This window comes from Pristiophorus japonicus, chromosome 3 (assembly GCF_044704955.1).
Source record: "Pristiophorus japonicus isolate sPriJap1 chromosome 3, sPriJap1.hap1, whole genome shotgun sequence".
In the NCBI taxonomy this organism is placed as follows: domain Eukaryota; kingdom Metazoa; phylum Chordata; class Chondrichthyes; family Pristiophoridae; genus Pristiophorus; species Pristiophorus japonicus.
This window is the reverse complement of record NC_091979.1, coordinates 101,774,687-101,790,219: the sequence shown is the minus strand read 5'-3', so window position 1 is coordinate 101,790,219 and position 15,533 is coordinate 101,774,687.

The window sequence follows — 15,533 nt, the reverse complement described above, 5'->3', positions numbered from 1 at the left end:
GAGATGATGATGAGGTCGCCAGTGTATGTGGAACCTGATGTTGTGTTTTTGTGCTCCTCACCCCCATCCTGGTATCTTTCTGAATCAAAAGCGATTCCACTCTTTCAACCTCCAGCTTGTTTGTGACCACAGGCAGTGCGTCATGCTGGTCTGTGCCAGCTTAAAAAGATAAAATGCTGATTGCTTTTGTAGTGGTACTCGGAGCTTAGATAGTGATGGTGACAGTGCAATAAAAATGCACTGTATGGTATCAGAGTAATCCTGACAGGGATAATTGCATTTCGTTTGAGAAGAGCCGACAGGAGACATTTCTGCTATTTAAAAAGAAGACGCAGACTCATTGTGGGATGCAGGAGCCTCCAGAAAGGCAACAGGAACACCCACTGAGTAGACAGTTGGAGCAATCATAGCAGCACAGGAACGTGGGGATTGCAACAAAACTGGATTTTCATTTTGGGTTGTTTTCATTTAAGACTTATTACTGATTGAAATGATGTATTCGGGTGAAAAAAACAGAAGTACTAAAAACCTAAATAAAAGTGACAGTTCTTGAAACATGCTGCTCCACCAGCCTCTGAAAAGAGAAAACAAATTGTTAATGTCTTAGCTCGGCAGTTATGAGAGGACAGGAGTCATACTTAGCACAAAAGAAGATAGTTGTGAATGTTGGAAACCAATTATCTCAGCCCCAGGACATTGCTGCAGGAGTTCCTCAGGGCAGTGTCCTAGGCCCAACCATCTTCAGCCGGTCGGGCTTGGAGGTTGGAGGTGGTGTTTGGGGGGTATTGCATGGCTCAGCAGTGGGCTGGGGTTTTTCGGGGCCCAGGAGGAGTGCTGCTGCTCCTCCTGGTCGTGCAAGACGAAAAAATAAAAAATGTCTTCGGACTGTTTTGAATGGCCTTCTGCGGTCTCTTTAAGGACTGCTAGCTCGGCCACTCAATGCCTGGTACACGTGGGCAGAGCATGTGTGGTACATGTTCCATCCATTTATAAACTGAAACTTCCAAGCAATGTCCTATAACCAGCATAAGACCCTGATTGGCATATTTAATCAGCCTCTTGGCCAAAACAGGCAAATTGCATCAGGCAGTCCTTGTGCATCAATAAAGTGACTGACTTGTTCGCACCCCCTCCCCCACCACCCCCCCGCCCACCCCCCGGCCAGATTTTCAACAACTAGCCGCCCATACTCTTCGCGATCTCTGCGCCCCTCCAATGCTGTCCTCTTGCGCATCCCCGATCTTAATCTAGCCACCATTGATGGCCGTGCCTTCGGATGTCTAAGCCCTAAACTCTGAAATTCCCTGTCTACACCTCTCCTGCTTCACTTTCCTCCTTTAAGAGGCTCCTTAAAAACAACCTCTTTGACTACCTCTTTTAATATCGCCTTGTGTGGCTCGGTGTCAAATTTTGTTTGATAATTCTCCTGTGAAGTGCCTTATGAGGTTTTACTATGTTAAGGATGCTATATAAATGTAAATTGTTGTTATTCAGATGCAAAATAGGGTTTGAAAATTGCCCCCTAGCTCTTGTCATTTTATATTTTGATGATTCTGATGTATATTTCCAGTTGCACTGGAATGTTTGGACTTTTGCTAGGGCTGAAATATTTTGCTTGTGCTGAACAATATATGATCTGCTCCTTGTGGCAACTACGGCCCTGTACATTTGTCAATCACTCTATGACATAAAGGTACCTAAATAAAAATAATTCTAGGTAACCCTCGCAATTATTTCAACTAATTAATTAATTAAAAGACTCAAAGCTGGAAGTTCACTTGTACTACAAAAATATTTTCTCATTTATTCTGCAAGATTAGAGTTTAGGTGGTCTAATTAACACAGATCCTTTGCACAGTATTTCTGATATATTCAAGTATTCCTTTAGCCTTAATCGATATCCCTTTCCAGCAGAACATTTCTATTTGTTTACCAGTTGCTGCAACTGAAAGCCCAACTGTAGGATGAGCAATGCCATTTAACTTGGTCCTTCAGAGAATTCAAGCATGGATGATTGATCATGTTTGCTCAAATGAAAGCTGTTTGGGATTAACTAAATGAACATGCTTTAAAAATAGTTGAAATAAAGCTGAAGTCTAATTACTGAAAGGTCAAGTTCATAAAGTACAGACAGCTGTTCTTAGACTGAACCTTTTCCAATTGCATTGGTATGGATTATTAGCAAATTAACGTTCACAAAATCCTGTACAAAAACATAACTTTTGGTGATACAATACTTGCAATCCAATGATCTTTTGGAGTAAAATGCAAATGTGGAAAAGCCACATTCAGAATGTCAGTCTTCAGCAACATTAATTATTATGGCTCATGTACTCTCTGAAATAATGGATCATCAAAGACATAACACAGAATTTGTTTGGTTTATGTCAGATGATTAATTGGAATAAATAAATGAGCATGGCAGACACTGCTTCCAAAACTATGGCCTGGATTTTCCTTTCCTGCTGCCCTAGGTATTCCTGAATCAGGGTCATCATGTATTTCTGGTGGGCTTCTGGCAGGATTCCTGCCAGCAAGCAGGGCCCACCTGTGGTGTTGAGGAGAATCCAGCAGGACCGCTGCCTCAGCGCCAGAAGAGATGAAAGGCTGGCTTAAAGGGACAGATGAGCCTTGAAGACTGCAGCAAACCTTCTACTGAAGGTTTCAGATGAGACCAAAGCCTTCAGAAATTGGGTCAAAATGGAGGGAAAGAGTCAGCTGCTAGTCATCAGGAGACTTCGGGGTATTCCTGCCACTACCACAGGGACTGCTGCCAAGCTTAACCTGCCAATCCTCGGGTGTAACTAGTGGTGGATGAGAGAGAAATGGACTGGGAACTCAGACCCCGCCTCCCCATTGACAATTGTATCTGGTTTTATTCTACGATCATGATTGGTCCTTTCAATGCTCAAGATTTTTTAAGCACATTCCTAAAATTTATGTGATAATTCTTTTACTTGAAGCAACATTTACTGGTCAATAGCAGCATGTTGTTTCTCTTAATTCATTTGAAGTTCCGCTTAAGGCTCAATAAAGTGCTAAATGCACATAGATTAAATTACATTTATTTCATGTGCGAAAGGCCTTTCTTTTACTCTTATGAATGAGCTGTAATAATTCAGTGAGAAATCCTCTTTCTATTTAATTTTACTCACTGTATCACAGACTGAATGAAGCCGGTTTTCCTGACCTTTTTTTCTGGTCGATGCCCATTCTCTGGGTGCAAAGGTCAGGAAAACAGGGTAGACTGGGTTTCTGCTCCTTTTATGTAGTCCGGGATTTTCAGGGCTTCCTGGTGGGTGGGCTGGGGAGCTAGGCTTGCATTGCGAACATGATGATGAGACAGCAGGGAGTGTTTCTGGGCTCACACCTCTTTCTCTTGTAGTTGTGGCTGTGAGAAGCTGGTGGTGGATGTGCAAAACAAGAGATGAGAAGAGGTGGCGGAGGAGGGGTGGGGGTACCTGCAGTAAGCTGAAGAGGATCTCAAAGGTAAGTTTCAAACTTATTCAGCAGATCTTTGCACCCTGTTCCTGTCACAAGGTATGGTCAGCGAGTGGGTCTGCTCTGGTGATGTTCAAGGAAATTTTCGAGCTGGGTTAGGGATTGTACATGTTTTATTCAAAGCTCCTAAGGTATGGCTCTGGTTATTAAGCTCTGGTTATTATGAATTTGTGTTAAAGTCCTTCTAGATTTTTTTACTGAATTGTAAATGGAGCAAATACCTCCTATATAATGGCTTGCAGACTTTCTATGATTTTGTAAATCTGAAAAACATTGTGTAATTTTTGTTGAAATATTAAAAAAATCTAGTTTAGCTAATGGTTTTGAAGGAGATTCCCATCTGTTGATTTTTAACAGATGATTACTTTTCAGATTTATTTGAAGGTGTGTCTCTTGTAATTAATATTCATGCACTACACAGAAAACATCAAAGGACTGTGAATTACCATCTTAATAACAAATTGAATTATAGGGGATATAATGGGTAAATAAATGGACTGTGTTGGACCTTTCAATGAACTGATCTTGAGCTCAGTACTGCATGAGTCATAGGCTGCCAGTGTAGCTGATGGTTGTAACTGCATTATCCTTTTACGTGTTCAGTTAATTTCAGCCCGAGTGGGAATAGTTTATAAATTACAAATGCAGCTGCTAGTTTTTATGGTTCAATACATGACTTAGAAATATTGACTTACTCTGCATTGGCATTCAGGTTTCGTACAGAAAAGATCTATATACAAGTGGCTGTTAGATAAATATTAATCCAGCTAGTTTAGTGTTTTTAGGAAGTATCGTTTAATGTATTGCTTTATGTTAGAAAAGAGATAACAATAAACCTTAGTATTTGACCCCGATTGTCTGCCTCAATTCTCTGCAGAGACAGGCATAATAATGCATAGTTTTATTTGATCAAGGATGCAAAGGACCATTTGTTCCAAGTATTAAATACAGCTGAAACATAATCATTTCAGACATCCAGCTTAAGATCAAGGACAACAGTTTAAAAAATAAGGGAGAGGCCCTCAGCAAGCCTGCTCTATTACAATATAATATGAATGTTTATACATGTTTCTGTACTTCAGTAGGTGACAGTGTTTCATATCAGTTTGAGTATGTAACTTAGAGACCTTAACAATCAGTATCTGACAATATATCAAAGAGACAAGCGGCTTGAAGCATAATGCTCCAGTCGGAACATTGAAAATTGAGATCTGAATATAATGATATTAAATCTTAATTAAGTTATTCCTTTTCATTCAATCTTGTGCTGCAGTTCTGCAGGTTGCCATACTAAGTGTGTGACTGTGTGAGTGAGAAGGTTAATTAGAAAGAGCAATGGGAGGGAAGATGCCGAAACATCCTGCGTTGCCTGGCCTCCAGCATGGTCATCCCCAATGCTACATGCCTTGGGCTCAATTTTCCCCAGTTATCTGCATTTTATTTTTGGCGAGCAACGCTTTTTTTGGCGTAAATTAAAATATCCAAATTTCCCCAAAGTTTCTGCGTCAGCGTAACTCAGTTAGGTATGATTTTTTTAGGTTAGTATTTTTTTGCGTCATGGGGCATAACCTGATGTCTGCGCCAGTTTTTCACATTTAAGCAAGTTTGGCCAACTTACATTTTTCCTGGATGGCATATGTGACCACTCCCAAAAAACTCTCTGGGCACTCAGCGCATATTAAAAAATCGGTGCAGAAAGATGCCATTATTTTTAAGCAAAGCTTTCGAGGAAGTCAAGAAGATGAAGAATATCCATCATGAAGCTTAATTTTTTAAAAGTCAAAAGGGAGAAAATGGATCTCTAATGCAATTCTTTAATTTTTGATGTTTTTCAAAGTACATGCCACCACTGAACGTCTCCTCACCGGGCTTGAGGGTCGGAGCGTCGGCCGGCAGGATCGCTCCCTCGCCTGGACACATGGGCTCGGGGCTCGGCTTCAAAAGAAGCCTGGGGGTGGTGGACGCCAAGCCCCTGTGTCCGGGCGAGGGAGCGATTCTGTCGGCCGACTCTCGAGCCTGGTGAGGAGATGTTCGGTGGTGGGGTGGTACTTTGAAAAAAATCAAAAATTAAAGAATTGCATTAGACTTTGTTGCCCCAGATGTCTTCATTGAATGCCTAGCTTCCCATTCTAAGCAAGCCTATTGCGCATGCGTAGACCAGGGTGTGGTCGATACTAGGGCGTCGACCTTGGGGAGTGAGAGAGAGGAAAGAAGGTTTATGTTATGTATGGAGAAAGAATCAGACTGAACACTGTGAGCTTAAAGTAACGTGACCTTACTCCTTTATTTGCAGGTCTCCAGAGTGCCTCTCCAACCTGTGAGGCTTCCTTAAATACCTGTGCTCCCAAGGGATTATGGGATCCCTTGCGACTCCAGAGGATGAGCCCTCTGGTGGCAGAACAGAGTAAATACAAGTTCACATATATAACAACACTCCCCCCACAAAGTTAATAGTGCAACTATTTATCTGGGGCCCTTTTTGCCCTGGTTGATCGTCTCGGTGTGAAAGCTGGTATTGTTGAATCATTTGTTGGGCCCTCGCTGGGGTGCTGTACAGCTGGCCTTGCTGGGCTGCCTAGTGTGTTGGGCCCTGCTGGGCTGCTGTGGATGATGGGTTCTGCTTCGCGGTCAACCGTGGTGCCAGTTGCCACTGGTGTGTATGTTGGGGAATCAAAAAAGGTAGGGTCCAAGGTGGGTTGCTCAGGATAGTCCGTGAATCTGAGTTTGATTTGGTCCAAGTGTTTCTGGCGAATGAGTCCATTTGAAAGTTTGACCCGAAACACCCTGCCCCACTCTTTGGCCATGACAGTGCCGGGAAGCCACTTTGGACCTTGTCCATAATTCAATACAAATACAGGATCATTGATTTCAATCTCGCGTGACACATTTGCGCTATCATGGTATGTACTTTATAGAAGCCGTCTGCTCTCTACCTGTTCATATAGATCAGGGCGAACTAACAAGAGCCTTGTCTTAAGTGCTCTTTTCATGAGCAGTTCAGCAGGTGGGATCCCAGTGAGCGAGTGGGGTCTCGTGCGGTAGCTAAGCAGGACTCGGGAGAGGCGAGCCTGCAGTGAGCCTTCAGTTACCCTCTTCAAGCCTTGCTTGATGGTTTACACTGCTTTCTCTGCCTGACCATTCGACACTGGCTTAAATGGGGCAGATGTGACATGTTTGAATCCGTTACCGGTCATGAATTCTTTGAACTCAGCATTGGTAAAACATGGCCCGTTGATGCTCACCAGGACATCGGGTAGGCCATGTGTGACAACCATGGCCAGCAGGCTTTCAGTAGTGGCAGCGGACGTGCTAGCCAACATTATTTCACATTCAATCCACTTGGAGTACGCGTCTACAACCACAAGGAACATTTTACCCAAGAACGGGCCTGCATAGTCGACGTGTACCCTGGACCACGGTTTGGAGGGCCAAGACCATAAACTTAGTGGCGCCTGTCTGGGTACATTGCTTAACTGCGAGCATGTATTACATCTGTGCATGCAGGACTCTAAGTCCGCATCGATACCAGGCCACCACACATGGGATCTGGCTATCGTTTCATCATTACGATGCCTGGGTGGGTACTGTGGAGGTAATTGATGAAGGTATCTCTGCCCTTCTTGGGAACCATTACACGATTGCCCCACAGAAGGCAGTCTGCCTGTATAGACATTTTATCTTTGCGCCGCTGGAACGGCTTTATCTCTTCCTGCATTTCCACTGGGACACTGGACCAGCTCCCATGAAGCACACAGCTTTTGACTAGAGATAATAAGGGGTCCTGGCTTGTCCAGGTTATGATCTGCCGGGCAGTGACGGGTGATTGCTCACTCTCAAATGCTTTCATAATCATGGCTAAATCTGCGGGCTACGCCATTTCCAACCCTGTGGTGGGCATTGGCAGCCTACTGTGAGCATCGGCGCAGTTTTCTATGCCTGGCCTGTGGCGGATGGCGTATGTGTATGTGGACAACGTGAGCGCCCATCTCTGGATGCGGTGCGATGCATTGCTATTTATCTCTTCACTCTCGGAAAACAGGGATATTAGTGCCTTGTGGTCAGTTTCCAATTCGAATTTTAGCCCAAACAGGTATTGATGCATTTTCTTTGCGCCATAGACACACGCTAACGCTTCTTTCTCAATCATGCTGCAGCTCTCTTAGCCTTAGACTGACTCCTGGATGCATAAGCAACCGGTTGCAGTTTGCCGAAATCATTAGCTTGTTGCAATACCCGACACCATATGATGACGCATCACATGCTAGGACCAAACGCTGACATGGATCATACAACATAAGCAATTTGTTTGAGCATGACAATTTTATCGCTTTTACAAAGGTATTTTCTTGGCTTTTGGCCCAAACCCATTCATCCCCTTTTCATAGTAAGACATGCAGTGGTTCTAACAGTGTGCCGAGACCCAGTAAGAAGTTATCAAAGTAGATCAGGATTCCCAGAAACGACTGCAGCTCCTTCACGTTCTGTGGCCTCGGTGTGTTCTCGATTGCCTCTGTCTTTGAATCAGTGGGCCTGATGCCGTCCATCGCGATTCTTCTCCCCAGCAGCTCCACTTCAGGCGCCAGGAAAACGCACTTTGAGTGTTTTAACTTGAGCCCCACGCGGTTGAGTTGACTAAGAACCTCCTCCAGATTCTGCAGATGCTCGCTGTGTTCCGACCTGTGACAAAGATGTCGTCCTGGAAGACCACGGTGTGCGGGACCAGTTTCAGTAAGCTTTCCATGTTTCTCTGGAATATCGCCGCCGCTGATTGAATTCCGAACGGGCATCTGTTGTAAATAAAAATACCTTTGTGCGTGTTGATGCAGGTGAGGCTCGTCGATGATTCCTCCAGCTCCTGCATCATGTAGGCTGAAGTCAGATCCAGCTTCGTGATCGTCTTTCTTCATGCCAGCATTGTAAAGAGGTCGTCGGCCTTTGGTAGTGGGTATTGGTCCTGCAGGGAGAAACATTTGATAGTTACTTTGTAATCGCCACAGATTCTGACGGTGCCGTCTCCCTTGAGGACAGGAACGATTGGACTGGCCCACTCATTGAACTCAATCGGTGAAATGATGCCTTCTCTTTGCATCTGGTCTAGCTCGATCTCTACTCTTTCTCTCATCATGTACGGCATTGCTCTTGCCTTGTTATGGATGGGTCACGCCCCCGGAATTAGTTGGATCTGCATTTTTGCTCCTTGGAATTTCCAGATAACTGGTTCGAACAGCGAAGGAAATTTGTTTAAGACTTGGGCACACGAAGTGTCGTCAGCGGCCGATAGCGCTCAGACATCATCCCAGTTTCAGCATCTCTTTCCCAGCCAGCTCCTGCCGAGCAGTATGTGACCATCACCCGGTACCACCCAGAGCGGTAGCTTGTGCACCGCGCCATTGTAGCAGACCTTTACGGTAGCACTGCCGATTACGGGAATCAGTTCTTTTGTGTAAGTTCTTAGTTTTGTGCGAACTGGAGTTAAGACTGGCCTTGAGGCCTTGTTGCACCACAATCTTTCGAAAGTCTTTTTGCCCATGATGGACTGGCTCACGCCTGTGTCCGGTTCCATTGAAACCGGGAATCCATTTAGTTCAACATTCAGCATTATCGGGGGACAATTTGTGGTGAATGTGTGCACCCCATGTACCTCTGCCTCCTCTATCTGAGGCTGTGGTTAGTCATGATCCTCCATGGATCTATCCTCCTCTGCAACATGGCAGTTTGCAGGTTTAGCAGGGTTTGCGGCTCGCCTGCACATACGTTGGAGGTGTACCATTGTTCCACAGCCCTTGCAAATGTACCCTTTGAATCGGCATGAATTGAAATGATGATCACCCCCGCAGTGCCAACAAGGTGTTAATGGCTTTGCATTCATCACCCTTAATGGTGGACTCTGAGACATTTGCAGGCGTGTAGCTGCAGGCATGTGTGACCTGCCCTGTACGTTACAATTCGAAAACAACATCACTTTGTTCACAGTACTTGTAGCAGCACTTGTGTGCTGAGAGATTTGCTTCGTATTGTCACTGGTGGCAATGAACGCCTGGGCTATCGCTCTGGCCTTACTCAAGGTTGGGGTCTCTATAATCAAAAGTTTGCGAAGTATGGTTTTGTGGCCAATGCCAAGTACGACAAATTCTCTGAGCATGTGCTCCAAATGTCCTTCAAATTCGCAATGTCCTGCAAGGCCTCTTAGCTCGGCGATATAACTCGCCACTTCCTGACCTTCAGATCTTTTGTCAGAGTAGAACTGGTACCTCGCCATCAGAACGCTTTTCTACGGGTTCAAATTATCTCGGATCAGTGCGCACAAATCATTATAAGATTTCACCGTGGGTTTTGCTGGAGTGAGCAGATTCTTCATGAGGCCATACGTTGGTGCCCCACAGAAGGTGAGGAGGATCGCTCTTTGTTTGGCAGCATTCTCTTTCCCATCTAGCTCATTGGCCACTAAGTATTGGTTGAGTCACTCCACAAAAGTTTCCCAATCATCTCCCTCTGAGAATTTCTCCAGGATGCCCACTGTTCTCTGCATCTTTGGGTTCGCTATCTGTATCTCGGTTGTTATGTATGGAGAAAGAATCAGATTGAACATGCTGAGCTCAAAGTAACGTGTGAACTTAGTCCTTTTTTTGCAGGTCTCCAGAGTGCCTCTCCAACCTCTGAGACCTCCTTAAATACCTGTGCTCCCAAGGGATTATGGGATCCCTTGGGACTCCAAGGGATGAGCCCTCTTGTGGCTGTACAGAGTAAATACAAGTTTACATATAGAACAGTTTGAGTCCTTTGTCCTGCTGTTTTGAGATTCTTGCAAAGCTACAATTTAATTATGGGGGCAATATTGACAATGCCGTACCTCGTGCAAGCCTTCTATATTTTGGTGTTGTGGAGGAGAAGATTGATTAGACATCATCGCATGAGGAACCTCAGAGCACGTAGGATGATGGGCAGGAGGGCTTAAACACATCGGGTATATCGAGAAGTTGTAACTGAGAACTGTGAGTTAGTAAAATCAGACCTGCACCCTCGAAGCGTCAGGAGGACTGCTTGTCAGTTGAAGGTTACAGCTTTCATTTTATGCATCTGGATCATTCCAGACCACAAGTGGGGATGTGTGCACCATTTCTCAACATGCAACACATATCTGCCTTCGGCAGGTGACTGCTGCACTATATTCCCAGAGGATTTAACTACATAAAGTTCTCCATGACTGCCCAGGCAGTGCCTGACAGGGCTGTGGGCTTTTCCAGGATTACTGGCTTCCCAAAGGTACGGGTCTGCATTGATTGTACCCACATCGCCTTGCGAGCACCTTTGGAGGATTCCGAGATATACAGGAACAGAAAAGGCTTCCACTCCATGAATGCGCAGCTAGTGTGTGACGACATGCATCATATCATGTCAGTCGATGCAAGATACCCTGGCAGCACCCATGATGCGTTCATCCTACGCAAGAATGCTACATTTGCCATGTTTCAGCAGCAGCCAGAAGAGCAGAGCTGGCTGCTGGGAGACAAAGGGTACTGCCTTGCCACCTGGCTCATGACGTCCCTCCGCTTAACGCGGACAGAATCTGACTGGGAATCCAACATATCGCACATTGCAATGCGCAGCATAATAGAGAGGACCATTGGCATCTTGAAGCAGCTTTTCCGATGCCTGGACCATTCTGGCGACTACTTGCAATATTCCCCTGAGATTGTCAATCAGTTCACTGTTGTGTGCTTCATAACTTAGCCATCATGAGGCAGCAGCAGCTGATAGGAGAAGACCCACCTGAGGTGAGAGTGGCTGATGATAAGGAGGAACATGCAAATGACGAGGAGGAGGAGGAGGAGGAAGCCATGCAACTACCTGAACCCGGAGCACGACGGCGGAGAAGGGCGGGCTGTCGTGCCCCTTTAACAATTGCTCGAGCCTTGCGCCAGCCGCTCATCCGTGAACGCTTTGTTGCCTGAAGGCTCAGCACTTAACTGTTCCAAATGGATCATGTTTACTGTTTGGACCTGTTCTGTAATATTGTGTTGTGTTAATGGAACAAATAATGGAAATTATTCTTTTTTAGTTCAAAAAGTTGTGTTAATACTGGAACAAATAATGCAAATGTTTCAGTTATAATTTAAAATAGATTTTATTCAAAAGTTTAATACTTGTTTGTACTTAACCTTAATAAAAATATTCTTGTATCAAACTTTAAAGTTTTCAGTTAAGATCACTTACAAACTTTAATATCATTTACAAACTTTAAGATGACTTACAAACATTAAGATCAATTAAAATTTTTTAGATCACTTACAATCTTTTAAACTTGTAAATTTACATCACTTTAAAAAACATTTAATTTGAGAACAGTTACAACAGTAACAACAATAATTATAACAACAACAACAGCAGCAAAGAAAGGCTGCACCCATCCCTCCATCACCTTATTCAATGACCGCCCGCTGCGCTTGGTCTTGGTGACTTCACCCCTGCCTACAGCTCAGGTATAGACCGGTTAGCCTGACATCTGCAGTGGGGAAAATGTTGGAATCAATTATTAAAGATGAAATAGCAGCGCATTTGGAAAGCAGTGACAGGATCGGTTCAAGTCAGCATGGATTTATGAAAGGGAAATCATGCTTGACAAATCTTCCAGAATTTTTTGAGGATGTAACTAGTAAAGTGGATAAGAGAGAACTAGTGGATGTGGTGTATTTGGACTTTCAAAACACGTTTGACAAGGTCCCACACAAGAGATTAGTGTGCAAAATTAAAGCACATGTTATTAGGGGTAATGTATTGACGTGGATAGAGAATTGGTTGGCAGACAGGAAGCAAAGAGTAGGAATAAACGGGTCATTTTCAGAATGGCAGGCAATGACAAGGTTCAGTGCTGGGACCCCAGCTATTTACAATATATATTAATGATTTATATGAAGGAATTGAATGTAATATCTCCAAGTTTGCAGATGACACTAAGCTGGGTGGCAGTGTGAGCTGTGAGGAGGATGCAAAGAGGCTGCAGGGTGACTTGGACAGGTTAGGTGAGTGGGCAAATGCATGGCAGATGCAGTATAATGTAGATAAATGTGAGGTTATCCACTTTGCTGGCAAAAACAGGAAGGCAGATTATTATCTGAATGGTGACAGATTAGGATAAGGGGAGGTGCAACAAGACTTGGGTGTCATGGTACATCAGTCATTGAAAGTTGGCATGCAGGTACAGCAGGCGGTGAAGAAGGCAAATGGCATGATAGCCTTCATAGCAAGAGGAATTGAGTATAGGAGCAGGGAGCTCTTACTGCAGTTGTACAGGACCTTGGTGAGGCCTCACGTGGAATATTGTGTCCAGTTTTGGTCTCCTAATCTGAGGAAGGACATTCTTGCTATTGAGGGAGTGCAGCAAAGGTTCACCAGACTGATTCCCGGGATGACAGGACTGACCTATGAAGAAAGATTGGATTGACTAGGCTTATATTCACTGGAGTTTAGAAGAATGAGAGGGGATCTCATAGAAACATATAAAATTCTGATGGAATTGGATAGGTTAGATGCAGGAAGAATGTTCCCGATGTTGGGGAAGTCCAGAACCAGGGGTCACAGTCTAAGGATAAGGGGTAAGCCATTTAGGTCCTAGATGAGGAGAAACTACTTCACTCAGAGAATTGTGAACCTGTGGAATTCTGTACCACAGAAAATTGTTGAGGCCAGTTCGTTAAATATATTCAAAAGGGAGTTAGATGTGGCCCTTATGGCTAAAGGGATCAAGGGGTATGGCGAGAAAGCAGGAATGGGGTTCTGAAGTTGCATGATCAGCCATGATCATACTGAATGGTGGTGCAGGCTTGAAGAGCTGAATGGCCTACTCCTGCACCTATTTTCTATGTTTCTATGTTTCTATGTAATGTACACTTCATGATGGAGGGGCGTGGGCAGGCAGTACTGTGGAAGGCCTGGCTTGGGCCTCTTCAGAGGCTGGTCTGGGGATTGGAGTGGGAGTGGCAGTTGATTCTTTCAATGGCCGTGGGTTCTTGGCAGGTTCCCTTCTAACAGCAGCTATCTCTGACATTTCCTCCCTCATGTTAACTGACAGTGTATCAGCTGCCTGCGATATTCCCTCCTTTATGTGCCTGGACAGTGTTCCCATTTCTCGTGAGAGTGTTGTTACTTCTCCCTACAGTCCCAATACCTCATCACCCACTCCATTGATGGTGTCCAGGAGTGATCGTGTAAGATCAATGCTCTTCGCATTCATTGCCATCATCTGAACCACATCTGTTAGATCCTGCACCTCAGGAAAGCACTGTCGAGCTCTCCTTCCCCTCCTCACTCTGGGTGTGGCTCGCTGCATCCCACTGAAACCCACAGCCTCGGACTGTGAGAAACCATGGAATATCCCAACAGTCATATCAATCAGGAAAGAGGCTGGCACCTCAATGGGCGGCACAAGCACCTCCTCCAGACTGAGTACAACAGTGAGGGATTCATCCTCCCCCTCCCCCTGCCCCCTCCTCCTCACCCCCATGGTCTGGAAGGTGGGATTGGAAGATGTTCTCCTCTTCAGGCTCGTCGTCATCTGAATCTTCTTCTGCATCGTCAGTGTTGGCCTCAAGTTCTGCAAAATATAACAGAACAGACAAATGGTTAGCAGCAGAGGAGAGGGCAGGGTGGAATGAGTAGGCTCACACAGCGCAGGCAGCAGGCTTATTTGAAGGACCATGATGAATGATAACACATTGCATCAACCGAAGCGTAGCTGATGGAGACAGCCCCTTGAACCGAAGTATGGCTAGACTGTGCATTACTTGACTTTTAGCAAAGCCAGAATGTAGAATTTGCAGGACGTACTCTCTCCCTCGAGTGTGGGCCCAATTTGTGCAGGGGTGGTTGCTTTTCTCATGGCAGGACCCATCAAAGCAGTGACCCTGTCTTCCAAGTGTGCCAGTGGTTGCAGATTTGTTGGGCCTCCTCCTGTTCGAGTTCTTTCTCTTTAGTTATGTGCCACCTTCCTCTGCAAAGATGAAAATGTAACGTTTTAGAGAGGATATCTTTCTGCTGGATGGGACATACAGATGGTCACAATTACAATTGTAATTCCAGTGAATAAAGGAAAATATTTCTTGTACTAACTACTTGACCAAGGTCCTGGCACTTCTTTTTGCACTGGCCTCCAGACCTCGGGATGGTCACCATTGCATAATTGGTTCCAGTATTTCTTCATTTTTTTTGGTGAAACTTTTTTGTGACCTCTGTTGGTGTCCAGCTCATGCCATCTGACCTCACTTACAGCAATTAGTGGCTCCACTTTGTACTGTAAGAAATTCTTGGCCCTTGAGCCGCGTTGTGGCGGACAAATTAACTGCGCAGATAGCAGTTAACGGATATGATGTAATTGGCATCACGGAGACATGGCTCCAGGGTGATCAAGGCTGGGAACTCAACATCCAGGGGTATTCAACATTTAGGAAGGATAGACAGAAAGGAAAAGGAGGCGGGGTGGCGTTGCTGGTTAAAGAGGAAATTAATGCAATAGTAAGGAAGGACATTAGCTTGGATGATGTGGAATCTGTATGATTGGAGCTACGGAATACAAAAAGGCAGAAAACGCTAGTGGGAGTTGTGTACAGACCAGAAACAGTAGTAATGAGGATGGGGACAGCATCAAAAAAGAAATTAGGGATGCGTGCAATAAAGTTTATCATGTGCGACTTTTATCAACACATTGACTGGGCTAACCAAACTGGTAGCAATGTGGTGGAGGACGATTTCCTGGAGTGTATTCGGGATGGTTTTCTTGACCAATGTGTCGAGGAACCAACTAGAGGGCTGGCCATCCTAGACTGGGTGATATGTAATGAGAAAGGACTAATTAACAATCTTGTTGTGCGAGGCCCCTTGGAGAAGAGTGACCATAATATGGTAGAATTCTTTATTAAGATGGAGAGTGACACAGTTAATTCAGAGACTAGGGTCCTGAACTTAAAAGAAAGGTAACTTCGTTGGTATGAGACGTGAATTGGCTAGAATAGACTGGCGAGTGATACTTAAAGGGTTGG